The following is a 17,513-nucleotide window of genomic DNA, read 5'->3' on the forward strand; positions in this document are numbered from 1 at the left end:
CAAACACTGCCTTTATTTAGTGTTATTCATGCTTTTCATTAAAAGAATTTTGTTTTGGTTACCATCCCAAGGTATATCATTACGTATATGCAGATATTCCAAGATCTGAAAAACTTTGAAATGTGAAACACTTCTGTTACAATGCATTTCAGATAAGGAAAATTTACATTTAGAGACATTTATAACATTGCTCTTTATATGTATACCCAGCTATTTTCAAGCTTATAACTGTTTAGTCTTTTTAGCTTAATAATTTGAATTTGTTTTATTTTGGGACTACTGAAGCCTTAATTGAAAATCTTAATGAATACAAAAGTAATACATTCTCCTTCTGAAACAAAATTAAGCATTAGAGCAATTTATGATATAACACAGGGAAAGTAAAACCATTATCTTGGTTCCCAGACAGAAGCACTATTAACAATCAAGTAGATTTTCTAGCTAAATGTTTTTTTAAAGTATTAAAATCTGAGTGTCAAAGTTTTCCTGTTGTTTCTCAGTTTCTCAGATACCAGAAAAGCAACATTGTGTCATGACTCAATGTTTGTGTCATGCAGAGAGCTAAAGCAGTGATTCTGACCTCTGAAGTTAGAATACTCCATTGTTGGCTGGAACTTGGATTTCTCCTTCTGGCTTAATCTTCTCCTCCGTCCTCAAAGGAAATACCTTTTGGCATATGATTATATTATAAGCTAAAGTAAGCTGAAAGTAATATTGTAAGTATTTCCTCATACCCCTGGGGAAAAAAAGCAGAGACCCAATGAGATATTGTAAAATGAGAACTAAAAATCACTGTTTCCAGTGTATTGATTTGCAACAAAGTACCAGATCATTTCTCCCAGTGGGTATTAAACAGGCTGCTGATGGGAGTATACTAATTTAGAGAAAACAATGCTCATCCATTTCTTTTTAGTAATAGGTTTCTATTTGCCAGAAGTAGTTTAACACAGGTAGCTATAAGTGTATGTGTGTCGGGGGCGGGGGGAGGGATGAATCTAAGGTCAAATTTGAATTATGTGCTAAACATTTTCTTTCTAAATTGCCTGAGGCCTATATAAAAATCATTAAAGGGCAAATACTTGGTTTTTTGAAGCCTCAGACTGAGTGCCACAGAGATTACAGAAGCTATTTCCTTTTTCACATTATTGATTGACAAACTCAAAGATTTTGTATGTATTTCTTGGAACAAGCACCAATTTGATTTTTTTTCTTATTTTACTTTCAGTGAAATGTATTTTTCCTTTAATATGTTCTTGGGAAATGCACAATGAATTTTTAAATTATATTCTATATGATTCCCGTTACTGCACTACAGGACAAAAATAAATACAAACCGCTCTCTTACTGCTATTCTGATTAGCATCCTTTTCTTTTCCCTTCTTTAGGAAAATGACAAACTTGAACCCGGCATTCCAAGCAGCGTTCTTTCTTTAATTCTTTGAGATATTATTCAAAGCCTTGTTATCTACCTTATAGTCCCTTATTTTTATTCTAACATAACCCTATTTTTTACTCAATTGCAGTTCATCACATATTTATTTGTCTTGTTTCTTCCTCCTATTAGATTGCCAGTTCCTTGAGGTAATAGGCATATCGAGGTCTAATTCCAAAGTATGCTCTAGGGGCTGGGGATTTAGCTCAGCGGCAAAAGCGCCTGCCTGGCATGCGCAAGGTCGTGAGTTCGGTTCCTGGTACCGGAGAAAAAACACAAAAAACAAAAAACAAAAAACACCAAAGTATGCTCTAATAATACTTGTTAACAGAAATGTTAACACTGGCCCCAAACACTGCCTTTATTTTGTGTTATTCATGCTTTTCATTAAAAACCCTAAGTACCTATAACATTGTAAACTTGTTCAGATATTAAAAAAAGATAAATTGGAACCAGAAACAATAACTTGTGATAGTTAGATATTAATGGCCCTTTCATATATTTTTCATGATTTGTGTTTGTTACTACTATGTATGTATCCTGTTTATGAAATATTGTGTGATGTTGTTTATTAAACAAAATGGTAGTTGTGACAGAGCATCTGGGTGAAAATACATCTAGAATTCAGATCTACTTGAGCCATTACCTGTAGAATTTAGGTACATCCAAATTTAGTTTCTTACATAGGAGAGCGAGTTGGCCTAATTCCCTTCCTGATAACCACAGAAGGATTGACAAGACCAGCACACTAAGAATACGTCAGATGGTAGAGCACTTGCCTAGCATGTGTGAGGCCCACGTTCAGTCCACAGCTGGGGGGAGGGGTATATTGGAAAGTATTTTCTAAGTTAAACATAATATAAATAGGAGGTTTGGGGGACTCTGTCCCTGGACCATGGCTCTTGAGGAAGGGAACCAGGTTCTCCAGAAGCAAGGTATGCACCTAGGTCTGGGAAATCCAGGGGAAAATGGTGGAAGAGCCCACTTTCATTGTGAACTGCGAAAGTAGCATGGGTTGGCCCCAGGAGGACTGTTTCTACACAGCAGACAACAGCCAGAGAAGGATTCCAGCGGGGACACCCACCATGCCTCCAGAGAGTGCTTAATCAGGCAGCATTTGAGGAATGGTTTATTTCACTCTGGGATTCAAAACAGCTTCACGTCAGGGCTCCCAGTGTTGCTCTCCAACAGTGACTGGGTGAGTGACGGCCCTGGGAGACAGCCTCGGACAGGCAGCGGGATAGAAAAAGATCCCCTGAGAAATTTCCACTCAGTCCAGGAGCACACAGGCACTGCCCCTTGCAGTGAGAAGCCAGGCCGAGCTGAGTTGCATTCAGAAATGGCTGGGTTTGAAAGTGCCAGCGTACTTGAACTCTTGCCCTGCTGTCTACAGCCAGCACAGAAGCCTGAATGCCTTATCTATCTGTCCACCAGTGTGAGCAAGGACACATCTCGGGGTGGACACTGCCACTGACTGGGGCAAACAGAGAGGCCTCTGGAAGCGGGGGGCTGTCTCCCAAACCTACAGGCTGTCAGCCTAGGTGGAGAAAACTGTGACTTGCTGGACTACAAACAGTGGATCCTGGAGGGAATCCGTGCATTCAAAACTACAGAGATTTTTTTTTCTGTTTTTGGACTCATTTTATTTTTCCTTTCTTTTCTTTTCCCCTTTCTTCTTTCTTCTTTCCTGGCTTACTGAGGTCACTGAGGTATTTTATTTTGTACTTTTATCCTTTTTCTTACTCTTTTTTTTTCTTTCTATTTTTCCTTTTAATTTTTTCTGATTTATTATTCTCCATCTTATTCCTTTTTCTCTCCCCTTTCTTCTTGTTTTGTTTTTTGTTTGTTTGTTTGTTTGTTTGTTTTCCGGTACTAGGAATCAAACTCACGAACTTGTGCTTGCTAGGCGGGCACTGTGCCGCTCAGCTAAATCCTCAGCCCCCTCCCCTATCTTCTTTTATCTTGTACTTGTCTTTGGTTTTTCTGTTATCTTCATCGAATTCTCTAAATATCCTTATACTCTTTATCCTGTTTCCCTGAAAATAAAACCTAACCAGAAAATAATCAGCCTTGAATAGTAGAGATCAAAAATGCCAGCGCCAATCACCTTGCCTCATCTGCCATTACAGAGTAGCCACTAAGCAAGAGAAGGTATAATTTTCTGCATGACACTGACCGTTACCACGGTAACAACCAGTGCTTATTTTCCAGTTAGGTGTTATTTTGGGGGAAACGTGGTGATAAATTCCTTTTGTCTCCTCCTTGTCATCTCTCTTTGCTTATTTTCTCAAATTTTTTTTCTTATGTTCTCCTATTTCCACCCCCATTTATCTTTCACAGTATAATCATTGACACATTCCCAGCAGCTTGGACTGCCACTGGTACATTTATGATATATTCAGTATAGCAGTGGGCTACTTGTTCCACTCAGTGGGACTGTCCCATACCACTCAGTGGGACAGTCATATAAGTACCACTGGTGGTTCAAGCCAGTTAGAATGTAACACATTCAAATCAGAGCTGTCTGGTATCAAGACATACAAATTTCAGCCCCATCCTGAATGTATTAAGCTTTATTAATCTTTAGATAGTTAACTCTATGTTACTGATGTTGAATTCTTTCTTATTACTGGGGTGTAGTTGTTGCATTTAGTATGTATTTGCTGTATGTCAGTATTTGGCTAGTCTTAATGCTTATACTATAGTTACAGATTTCTTGTTTAAGGTTAAAGGTGGTCCATTATTGGTCCTTATGTTATGTCAATAACCAGTTTGTCTTACACAATATTACTGTTGCTGATTTACTTGATATTGCCAGGCTCACACAGTTGTTGCTATTAGTATTTGATACTGTCAGGCTCACATAGTTGTTGCTATTAGTAGGTTCGCTCAGTATGCCAATACCCGGGTTACCTTTGTGACATTAATAATAATACTGCAGTCCATTCACAGAAAGCAAGGCGCTGGGTCAATTACACTGCATCCCCTCCTCCCACATTAACAGGTGATCAGATCTTGGGACAAAGGCGAAGGACTATAGGAGCCACACCCAAAGTAGATCACTAAAGAGCAAACTAAGGAGATCTCCATTCTAGCAACAAAGTCTTTCCAATAAAAGCAATCATAAACCTCAACTAAAAAAACCCCCAAACAATAGAAACATAAGAAGACGAGGCAATAAAATGCCTCTTAAACTCCCAACATCCTAGAACTGATCCATGGGGCATAAAGTGGGCAGAAAGCGAAAGCCACACAGCCAGATTATTTAAAAGGGTAACACTAGGGATTAAAACACAGATCAATAAGGTGCTTGATAGCCTCATAGAATCTGTAACTATTCACATAATGAAGGTAATAAAATGATGGGTGAGCTTACAGAAAACACTAATGAAATGTTACCTAAGCCTAACATATGATATCAAATATGAACGAGAAGTTTGGCAAACCATCAGTCCATGGAAAAGTTCAAAAGAGAAATCCAGGAGATTAAAAACTGTATTGAAAATATGGGAAACAGGAATGATTATTGTGAGCACAAAATGTCAGAATTAGAGGACAGGGATGCTTTTATTTTATTTTTTTTTAACAGGATATAAAGGTAACAAATATAACCTTGATAAGAAGTTGCCACAGTGCATGTTTATTTTATTTTATTTATTTATTTATTTATTTATTTATTTTGGTATCGGGAATCAAACTCAGAACCTTGCACTTGCTAGGCAGGTGCATGTGCCTCTGAGCTATATCCCCAGCCCACAGGGATGCTTTTAAAGACCAAATGCTTTTAAATACCAAATACAGAGATGCTTTTAAAGACCAAATACTTAAGAGATACCTTAAAAACAACAAGAGAAAAAGGAAAATAGATCCCACTACTGCTAGATGACCTCCCAAAAAGATCAAGAGTTACTGGAATTAGTGAAAACTCAGAAGACAGAACAAAGAGCATCAAAACTGCAGAAATACTAATGGAAAACTTCCCAAATATAGGGCAGAATTAAACATACAGGTAAGTGCAGGATATAGAACCTCAAATAGCCATGATCAAAAGAGAACCTCTCTGCATCACATCATAGAGAAAACCTCACAGTCCAACACAGGGACAGAATCTTAAAAGCTATTAGCAAAAAGCAACCAGTTACTTATAAAGGTAAATCCATTAGAATTACACCAGACTTCTCAATATAAACTTTAAAGGCCAACAGAACTCAAAGTAAAGTGTTTCACACCTTAACAGATAACAAATTGCAACCCAGATTTAATATTTTCTTTCAAAATTGATGGAAAAGTAAGGTATTTCCAAGACTAGACCACCTCAAGAAATTCATGAACATCAAACCACCACTCCCCAGAATTCTCAAAGATATCTTAGAAAGTGACAATGAAGCCAACAATGCCAAAAAATGTAATATAATGAATACATAAGGCAGGTTAGCAGTAAAGCAGAAAGGAGAAAAAAAGAAATCAGCAATAGGAAAATACTGCAATTACAGGAATAAATCAATACCTCTTAGTAATAACTTTCACTGTGAATGGTTTCACTTCCCCATTCAAAAGACACAGATTGACAGAATGGATCAAGAAACAAAATCCAGTGATATGCAGTATACAAGAAATATTTAATCCAAAAAGAAATGCACAGATTAAAAATCAAAGGATGGGAAACAATTTTCCATGCAATGAGAACAAAGTAAAGACCAGTGGTAGCTACCCTAATTTCACAAAAAGTAGCAGACGGTCACTACATATTGGTTAACGGAACAATTCAACAAAAATAGATAACAATTATAAACATATCCACAAAACACTACACACCCCACTTCATAAATACAACTGGATATAAAAGGTCAGATAAAAATGAACACAATCTGAATAGGGGAACCTCAATACCTCACTGTCACGAATACATGAGCTAGACAAAAGATAACAATGGATTATCAAAGTTGAACCAAACCTTCAAACAAATGAACCTAGTAGATATCTACAGACTGTTCCACCTAACAACAGAATACACATTCTTCTCAGCAGCACATGACCCTTTCTCCAGAATAAATTACATGTTATCCCTTACAGCAAGCTTAAGTAAATGGAAAACAAAATTATTCCATGCATATTATCAGATCATAGTACAATGAAACTGGAAATCAGTGACAAAAGAAACCACCAAAATTATATAAACACGTGGAAATTAAACAATACCCTCTTGAATAATCCATGGGTCACAGAAGAAATCAAGGAATAAATTAGATAGTTCCTAGAATCAAATATTAATGCCAGTAAAACATACCAGAACCTATGGGACACAATGAAAGCAGTCTGAAAAGGAAAATTTATAGCTGTGAATGCTGATATCAGAAAAAGAGTAAGAGCAAATAAGTATCCTAATTATTTTATGTTCTTGTTCTAGAAAAACAAGAACAATATAAATACAAAGTTAGTACAAAGAAGGAAATTATAAAGATCAAAGCAGAAATTAATGAAATTGAGACTAAAAGGATAGCACAATCAATGAATCAAATAACTGGGTCTTTGAAAGAATAAACAAAGTAGACAAGCCCCTAACCATCTTGACAAAAAAGAAAAAGAAATGAAAGAAAAAACCAAAACCAATGCAATTTGAAGTGAAAATACAGAGAATTATGAGTAAGTAGTTGGGGAACCGTACACCAATAAAATGGACAATTATAAATAAATGTGTACATTTCTAGTTATATGAACTACTGAAGCTGAACCAAGAAGATATAAAACCTGTGAATAATCCAATATCAGGCAATAAGATTGAAGAAGTTTTTTTAAAATATACCACCTAAGAAAACCCCAGGTCCTGATGAGTTCACTGCCTAACTCTACTACAAGATCTAACATGAACATTCCTGAAATACTTTAATGTAATTAAAAGGGAAGGACACTATTCCTGGAAAGTAGCATTACTCTGATTCTAAAACCAGAAAAGGATCTGAGAGAGAGGGAGAGAGAGAGGGCGAGTGCGCTATGGGCCAATCTCTTTAATGAACATAGTGGCAAAAATCCTCAACAAGATCCTGGCAAAGTGAGTGCAAAAAATCAACAAAAAGATACATCATGATCAAGTAGGCTTCATCCCAAAGTTTGCAGGGATGGTTCAACATATACAAATCAGTAAATGTAATGCATCACATTAGCAGAACCAAGGACAGAAATCACACGATCATCTCAATTGATGCAAAATAAGCCTTTCACAAAATTGTACACCTACTCATGACATTAAAAAAAAAGCCCTCTGAAGAAAATAGGTATGAAAGAACTTTACGTCAATCTGATAAAAGCCAGTAGTGGGTATCAAAGGCCTGGAGTGAAAACAGCATTGGAAGGGAAGAACAAGTGAAAGATAAAGAAAAGTTGGAAGTAGATGGAGAACCCACCAGGATGCGACTTGAGGCTATCAGGTTAGACAGGTTGCCCAGAACTTGCTCCACTGTCTCTGACCTCTAGGAGGCAGCACAGAGTGGCTGCCCCCCTTCTTCAGTGCTCCAGTGCCACAAGTTTGACTGCTCTAAGTGCCTATGACTCAGGAAATGTGATGAAGAGGAAGAATGTACATCTCAGATTCAAAGGCCACTTTTGCAAGAACATACAAAAATAATGAAGGTGGAGAAGAAACTGTCTGGCACACACAAAAGTTGGCAAGCAGGGCAAGTGCACTAATAAGTGCTGACTAAGAAGAAATTCATGAGAAACAAGGGCAGAAAGGGAAACATTCTTACTCCAGTGTTAAAGTAGCGTATAGAAAAGTACTTGATGTACATCACAACTTTGATGGAAGTCAGAGAAAATCCCAGTCAACCAAGAGGAGAGATTAAAGAATGAGAGAACTGTGTTTGTTGGGAATTTGCCTGTTACGTGTAATGAGAAGAAGCTGAACTCATTTTAAGGAGTATGGACAAATAGAATCTGTACAACTGTTCTCTGATTCCGAGAGAGGAAAGTGTATCCAAAAAATTGGTAGCAATATAATATACAGTCTATACTGATCAGAAAAACGTTAATGCTTCCGTTGTGTTTAAGGATGACAGTGCTGCTACCATACAAAAGCACTGAAAAGAAATGAGTCCCAGATTGCAGATGGATTTTATATTTGAGTTGATCTTGCCTCTGAGACCTTATCTAGTGACAAGAGATTGGTATTTATTGGGAATCTCCCTTACGAAGTTGAAAAGCCTGTCACGATAGAACACTTTCGGGACTGTAGCAGTATTTGGCAGTGAGGATGGTGAGAAACCCAGGTACAGCAGTCAGCAAAGGGTTAGACTGTATGCTCTTTGAGAACAAAGATGCTGTTCATCTTGCTCTGAAAATAAATAATGCTGAGCTAATGGGAAGAAAACACAAGAGTCATGCACTCTCTTAATAAAGAAAAATTAAAAGGGCAACGTTCAAATCCATATTTGAGGCTAGGCATAGTGGCACACGCCTATAATCCCAGCACTAGAGAGGCTAAGGCATGAGGATTGCCGAGTGTTCACGGCCAGTCTGGCCTACATAGTGAGTTGAAGGCCAACCTGAACTGCATAGTAAGGCAGGCCAACCCAGTTTTTAAAAAAATCTAGGTTTGAGAAATGTGAGTAAACCTAAGCTGAGATTTAATTTTTGCTCCAAAGATGCAGGGCACTCTAAAAATGTACTTACTGGCGGAAAAAACTGTGCTTGTTAAGAAGAAGAAACAACAAAAATGAGTAGATGAACTAAGAAACTGAGAAAACAGAGGTAACCATCAGAAGCTGCTTGCTTTTTCCCCATAAGGCTGCCATTTTAAGTGTGGTAGACTCAGGTACTGAGCATCACAGATTTTTCATGGATTGTTTTTGTGAAATGTAGAGACTTGTACAATCGTTTTCACATCATGATCCCTTGGAAGCATTTGTTTTTCAATGTAGGTAGTTACCGTGGATTATATGTTACTACTGATGGTATAAGAGGTGATTTTATTAGGCCTGGGTCACATTTAGAATTTTAATGGTTAGTGTTTGACTCTATGTTAGAAATAGATGATTAGCCTTTCAGGCAGATATTTCAAGGTATTTTTGCTGAGATGAGACTAAGTTAAAAAGTAATTTAAAGGAAAACAGTAAGTCTTATTACTGATTCTACATAGGCTAAATAGCCTTAATAACTTTAATGTGGGGATATTGATTCCAAGTCCAATAATATGTAGGAAAGATTTGAGAACTATTCCATGATACCCACTCATTTTTCTTTCTTTTGTACTTGTGATGAGTTCCGGAATTTTATTTTATTCCATCACCTAATAATAACTAGCCAGTAAGAATATAAAGAGAAATATAGCTCTAATTTCTTGCATCTAACCAATGATGAAACTTTATCAAAATCTTTGGCAAACTGGCCATTGCGCAGATTTGTACTTTCATTTCTATTTTTAAATTATTCTACCAAGAAAACTTGTAATCCTTAAAGTGGTATCACTCAGAGAATGAAACAGTCTTTTCAAAAGGCCATATCTAAAAGAAACTTTTCCAAATGAAATATGATAATTAGGTCACAAAGTATAAATAGAGTTCAACAAAGAGGGAATACATTCTCTGGGGTGATAAGATGGTACCTCTTTTACTGGTCTCAGTAAGCTGGGTCTGAATCCAGGTGGGAAACCTGGGGTAGGGAGGTAACCCAGGATGGCTGAACTTAGGCAGGGTCTGCAGTGAACACTGATCCTATCACAGATGTATGGGGAGTGGGCATGGTGAGTTATAACTGATTGCTTTGAAAATCCTATGTTTTTGCGAATATCACATGGAAAATTGAAAAGTGGGGATTTCAATTCTATAGTGACAAATATGAAGTAAAATGATAATGTCCATTGTTGCAGTTTATATCTAGGTATGCCGCTCACACCCCATGCACTCATAGGTGGGCTTTGGGGAGATGACTGCATAATGGAAGCGTGATACTCATCAGTGGTTATTCCACTGATGGGTTTATAGCTATATGCTGTTGGGAGGTGAAGCATGGTCACAGGGGGTGGGCCACTGGGGGCATGTCCTGGAAAGATGTATCTCCCTTTCTCCTCCTTTGATCTCTGCTTTCCTAGTGCCTTGCCATGAGCAACTCTCCACTCTTTTGCCCCTCTGCCATGCCACATTACCTTGGAGTCAGCGAACCATGGACTGAAACCTGTAAAGACTTGAGCAAAAATAAATCTTTCCTTCCTTAAGTTTTGGGTGTTGAATATTGCGTCTCAGCAATAAGAAAGTAATTAAGACATCTGTGCACACAGGATACATATGCACATGTAGTCTATATAGTCTACAGATGTTACAAATTTTGTAAATTTAAATGGGAATATAATATATGCAAAAGTACTCAAGAATTACCAGGTAATAATGATTTCTTCGAAAAACCAAAAGCCATGTAAAACAAAAAATATCCAGTCTTTGTATACAGGAAAATGGAACTCTCTCTGCTTTCTATAGAGCTGTGTCTTAAAGATGTACTGGGTTTGCTTGGGATGCAACATTTGTGGACTATGAATTGTGCCTGCATATGAAGGGTGTGTTCACAAACTTAACTGTGGCCCTCCTGTGAATGGGCAGCTTCAAGTTTTCTTACTGTATAATTGAAATGTCCACCTTTCTCTAAACAGTATATGCATATTAATATAATAGTTTAAAACACATTTGACACAGGGGAAAAGTAATGTATGTTTTATAGAAACACATCCAGAGATACTTTGATAACTCTTCATTACCTCAAAAAAATACTGATATATCTGATTAAATATTTCTTGCCACAAGGGTAATATTGGTGTGGTCATCAATGGCTTGAATTTGATTTTTAATGATTGTAATAAAGATTATCAGTGCTCTTGATTTTTAAAATCTGATAAAAGCCATTTATGACAAATCAATGGCCAACATCATATTAAATGAGAAGCTGAAAGCTTTCCACCCCAAATCAGGAAAAAGACAAGGATGTCTGTTATCACCACTCCTGTTTAATATAGTACTCAAATCAGCCAGAGCAATCAGCCAAAAGAAAGAAATGAAAAGTAATATGTATAAGAAAGGAAGAAGCCAAATTATCATTATTTTCAGATGACATAATCCTCTACATGGAAGATCCAAAAATCTCCACCAAAAGACTCTTAAAATTCATAACCAAATTTAGTAATGTAGTAGGATACAAAGTCAGCACAAAAATTAATGGTATTCTTTTTTTTCCGGTACCAAGAATCGAACTCACGACCTCGCGCTTGCCAGGCAAGTGCTGTGCCGCCGAGCTAAATCCCCAGCCCATTAATAGTATTCTTTTACAACAATAATAAACTCATGAGAAAGAAACTGGGGAAATAATACCACTCAAAATAGAATCAAATCAAATTAAATACAGTAGTATGAATTAACTGAACCAAGGAAGTAAAAGGCCGTTACATTGAAAAGGCCTACCTCTGAAAAAGGAAATCAAAGAGGACATCAGAAAATGGAAGGATATCCCAATAGTCTACATGACCATACTTCTAAAACTGCTGTACAGATTTAATTCAATCCCAATAAAAACAGCAATAGCATTCCTCACAGAACCAGAGAAAACAATCCTAAAATTCATATGGAACCAAAAGAGACCCAGAATAGCTAAAACAATTCTTGGCAACAAGAGTAAGGCAGGAGGCATCACAGTCCCAAACTTTAAGTTATATTACAAAGCTCCAGTGATTAAAATAGCATGATATTGGCAAAAAAACAGACACGTGGATGAATGAAACAGAATAGGATATTCAGAAACAACTCCAGGCACATTGAGCTACCTTATCTTAAGTGGTCAAAAAGTTATGCTGGAGGGAAGATAACCTCTGTAACAAAATTTGCTGGGAAAGCTGAGTATCCATGTATAGAAAACTGAATCTATACTCATATCTATTACCATGTACAAAAATAAAATAAAAATGAATTAAAGATCTAAATGTTAAAACAGAAACAATCTGCTGGAAAATAAAATAGGCGCAACTCTTGAATACCTGGGTAAGGACTTTCTGAGCAGAATCCCAGTTGCACAAGAAATAATACCAAGAATCAACAAATAGAATCATATCAAACTAAAAGACTTCTACACAACAAAGGAAACAACCAACAGAGTGAAGAGACAACTTACAGAATGGGAAAAAATTTTGCCAGTTATTTTTCACACAGATGACTAATATGTAGAATATATAAAGAACAAAAAAATAGACCCTCCCCCAAATAAAACACCCAATCCAAAGTGGGCAAGTGACATTAATAGATACTACTCACACATGAAAAAAATGTTCTTCATCTCTGGCCATTAGAGAACTGCAAATTAAAGCAACATGGAGATTCCATTGTACTTTAGTAAGGATAGCTATTAAAAAGCACTCAAAAAACAACAAATGCTGGTGATGTTGAGAAGAGGGAAGGAACCCTTTTGTGTTGTTAGTGGAAATGTAAACTAGTATAACCACTATAGAAATCAATATGGAGATACCTCAAAAAACTAAAACTAGAAATTCCATTTGACCTAGCTATACTCCCTTTGGGTATCTCTCTGAAAGAGTTAAAGACATCATATTACAGGGATGCATGCATACCCATGTTTGTAGAAGCGTAATTTCACAATATCTAAATATTAGAGGCATCCAATATGTTCTTCAACAGATGAATAGGCAAAGGAAATGTGGTATTCATATTCCATGGAGTAGTACTCTGCCCTAATGAAGGATAATAAACTTGAGTCACTTTTAGGAAAATGGATACACTTTGAGACCATAATATTAATAAATAAATCAGACATGCAAGCTTAAATATCATGATTTCTCTTATATAGAATTGGAAAGTATGAATAAAAAGCAAAATAAAAGAATAGGAAATGTGGTGATCTTGTTTAGAAGAGAAGAGGACCAAGAGATGGAGGAAGAGGGAAAAAAGGGAGAGGAAGTATATGAATAAAGATTTAAGATGTATTATGTGCATATACCAACATCTCATTAGGAATGGAATCATTATGTACTGCAAACATGTAATGAATAAAAAAGAAGCCCTGGAACTACTAATGCATTTGGAGCTCCAATGTTCAAATGGAAGTTCATTTCTTTCTAGTTTAAGGATATATCTACAAGGTGCTTTGGCCTTTCTCAATATAGTTTAAAAGGCCAGCTTTTACACAGAGATGTATTTTATTTGAAAAAAAAATAATTTTAACTTTTACTTTAAAATTAAAATAATATTTTATTATAATAACTGTTATGTTTTGTGTCTAGATTTGCCCCCAAAGCCTCACACAATCATGGGGGCTGGCTTCTAGAGTTTATGATTGATTCATGGTCCCATGCTGGGATTAGGGGTGTGAGTGCTGCACTCACCCTGGGGCCAACAGCCTTCATACAATATAAGGGAGGTAATAGGCTTACTGTTTTGCTCCTCCCTTTTTCTCTTGCTGCTTTTGCTGTCTTCTACCACCATGAACATTTGCCCTCTGCCATGTACCACTCTGCCTTGGAGCCAGCCGCATATGGACTGAATCCTCCACAACTGTGAGCTAAATAAACCTTTCCTTCCTGAATTTTGGACATTGGGTATTTTTGTCTTAACAATGAGAGAAAAGTAAACAAGACAATAACTAAATGTAATGATAAAAATATTACACATGATGCACCCACAACAATATTCCAAGGTACCTAAATAATACCCTGCTCACTAACTATGAGAACTTATTTTAAGAGTAGGAAGAATTTACTGAGAGAAAGAGAGCTTCTGTCTAAGACAGACAGAAGGAGGTCCAGAAAGTTGGTTGCCCTGTGAAAATTTTATAACCCTTATTTTACTCTTTTTAACCTTTAAATTGACTAAAAATTGCATACATTTATGGGTTACAGTATAATCTATATATACATTATAAAAAGATTCAATGAAGCTAACCAACATGTCTGCATCTCACCAACTTACAACATTTTTGTGGCAGGGACTTTAATCTATTTCAGTGATTTTCAAATTTAGACTATGTTCTTAACTGTGGTTACTATGCAATATTATAATAGAGTAGGTCACTAAAACATATCCTCATATTCCAAATGAACCTTTGTGCCCTTTGATCAATAAGTTTTTTCTTTCTTATTTTAAAGAGAAAAAAGTAACAAAACAGTTTCAGAACAATTGAACAAGTAAACAAGACCCAAAATGTACAAGAGATATTGTGAATTGGGAATACTTTCTTTTTCTCCATTCCTCTACCCTACCTCCAGCCTTTGGTAACCACCTTCTGTTTTTGTGAGTTCCAGTTTTGGAGATTCTGCATATGAGTGATACCGCATTATTTTTGTCTTTGTGTACCTAGCTTATGTCACTTAGTATAATCTTCTCCAATTCTATCTGTTGTCTTTAATGACAGAATTTCCTCTGATTTTGAGGTGGTACAGTACTCTCTTGTGTATATACACTACATTTTCTCTTTCATCTATTTTTTAAATTGCTTTGAAATCTTAGCTATTGTCAATAATGGCAAAATGAATGTAGGAGTGCAGATAAATAATGGGTGTCATTTAAATTCCTTTGGCTGTATAACCAGAATTAGAGTTCCTAGTTCATAAGGTAATTCTCTGTTTAGTTTTTTGAAGAAACTTCATATTATTTCCCAAAATACTTGTGCTAATTCACACTCTCACCAATAGTCTATGAGGGTTCCCCTTTGCCCTACATCCTTGCCAGTGCTAATTATTTGTCTTTTTGACAATAGCAATTCTCACTGGTATGAACTAATATCTCACTGTGGTTTTAATTTGCATTGCCCTGATGATTAGTGATGTTGGACATGGTTTCATATTTCTATTGGCCATCTGTATATCTTCTTTTAAGAAACATCTAGCCAGATCCTTTTCATATTTTTAATTGCTTATTTGTTTTCTTGCTACTAAATTAAGAGATTCTTATATATCTTGGTATTAGCTCCTTATGAGACACATGGTTTGAGATATTTTCTCCCAGTATGTGGTTTGTCTCTTCACTCTGTTGTTTCATACCTCTGTGGAAGTTTTTTAGTTTGATGCCATCCTGTTTGCTTTTGCTTTTATTATCTGTGATTTTTGGATTCTTTTACAAAAAAATTTTCCCAAAGAGCAACTTTGAGATATAATTCACATACCATACACTTTACTCATTTGATGTATAAAATTCAGTGGTTTTTTTAGTACACTGTCAGAGCTATACAGCAGTCTCCATAATCAATTCTAGAAACTTTTTGTTACCTTGAAAGCAAACCTTTTTTTCTATCATTCCCCAACTTCCTCTCCCCACCACACCCTATGACAGCATGGGTCTACTTCTTATCTTAATAAATTTCCTTTCCTCGGCATTTCATATCAATGGACCTGCATATTATATTGGTCTCTTGTGTCAGTCCGGTTACCATAACATTTTCATACTTCAACTATGTTGTAGTATATAAGAATACTTCATTTCTTTTTATATTGTGATAGGCTATACATGATGCAAAATGTACTATTTCAGTTATTTCTAAGAGCACAATTCAGTAGCATGTGCATTCATAATGTGCCACCATCACAACTATCACTTTCAAGCTTTTTCATCCTCCTAAAATGAAACTCTATCCATCAAACAATAACTTTCCATACTACCCTCCCCTGCCTCAGTTTTATACTTTCTTTCTCTATGACTTTGCCTATTGAATGTCTACTTTCTGTTGCAACAAAATACCTGACATAAACTATTTGAAAAAGAAAAGATTTGTTTTCCCTCATGGTTTCAGAGATGTCTGTCTATGATCACCTAGCTCCATTGCTTTTAGGCATATGGTGAGGCAATGTTTTAGTTAATTCCTCATGCTGGGACAAAATACCTAATGCCAACAAGTTAAAGGAGGAAAGGTTTATTTTAGCTCATAGCTTGTAAAGGTTTCAGTCCATAGTCAGCTGTCTCCAAGGCAAGGTGGCATGGCAGAGGGGCATCACAGAGGAAAAATAGTTCATGGCAGGACAGATGAGACACAGCTGCAACAAGCCTCCCTTTCTCTTTCTTTGTGGGGGTGGGTACTGGGGATCGAACTCAGGACCTTGCACTTTCTGGGCAGGGGCTTGTGCCGCTGAGCTATATCCCCAGCCCCACTCTTTTTATTCTATCCAGGCTACAAGTCTATTGGTTGCTGCCACTCACCCCCAGGGTGGGGCTTCTGCCTTTAGTAAATCCATTCAGCTACACCCAGAACTATGTTAAACCAATCAGTAGACTAATCCAGTTACCATATACCCATAATCCATATCACATACCCATGATCCAGCCACTCTCAAAAAGCCCTACCTGGGAGCACATGAGTCTTTGAGGAATATTTTAGATATAAACCATGGCAGGCAGAAACACCATGACAGAATATTTTAGATCTAAATCACAACACCTATTCTTGGCACTGCATATAAGAAGACTGAAATAACATTTGTCCTTTTGTGTTAGGCTTATTTCACTTAGCATATCTTAGAGGTTCATTTACGTTATAGCAGGTGTTAGTACTTCTCACTTTTTCATAGCTGAGTAATACTTCATTTATGAATGTACCTTATTTATCAGTTTCTGGATACCTGGGTTGTTTTCACTTTTGGTGATTATGAATAAATAATGTTATGTGAGTACCTATGTAAAAGATTTTTATGGAAATATGTTTTAATTTATATTGGGTAAATAACTAGGAATCAAATTGTTTTGTCAAATATTTACCCTGTGTTCAGTCTTTGAAAGACCTGCCAGGTGGTTTTCCAAAGCAGCTGTACCATTTTACAATCCCAACAGTAGTGATCAGGGTTCCAGTTTCTCTACTAGCTATCTTAGTGGGTACAAAATGGTATGTCATTTTAATTTTGATTTACATTTCCATGATGACTAATGATGTCAAGCATCTTTTCACATGTTTATGGACCATTTCAATATTGATCTCTGTTCAGAACTCTCTGTTCAGATCCTTTGTCCTGTTTTCAAGTGGGTTGTCTTTCTATTTTTGAGTTATTTAGATATTCCAGATTTAACCACTTATAAGATAATATGATTTCTATTATTTTTCTCTCATTCCATGGGTAGTA

The 17,513-nt window shown here is 36.4% G+C and overlaps 1 protein-coding gene and 1 pseudogene across 5 annotated transcripts in view; both read left to right on the forward strand.

Annotated features, from left to right (window-relative positions):
• Eda (ectodysplasin A) overlaps positions 1 to 17,513 on the forward strand; it is a 414,240-nt gene that overhangs the window by 338,832 nt on the left and 57,895 nt on the right. The gene's annotated exons all lie outside the window — the stretch shown is intronic.
• On the forward strand, positions 7,441 to 8,916 carry LOC102018283 (annotated as a pseudogene).

Source organism: Chinchilla lanigera, unplaced genomic scaffold (genome assembly GCF_000276665.1).
Source record: "Chinchilla lanigera isolate Chin_1 unplaced genomic scaffold, ChiLan1.0 scaffold00074, whole genome shotgun sequence".
In the NCBI taxonomy this organism is placed as follows: domain Eukaryota; kingdom Metazoa; phylum Chordata; class Mammalia; order Rodentia; family Chinchillidae; genus Chinchilla; species Chinchilla lanigera.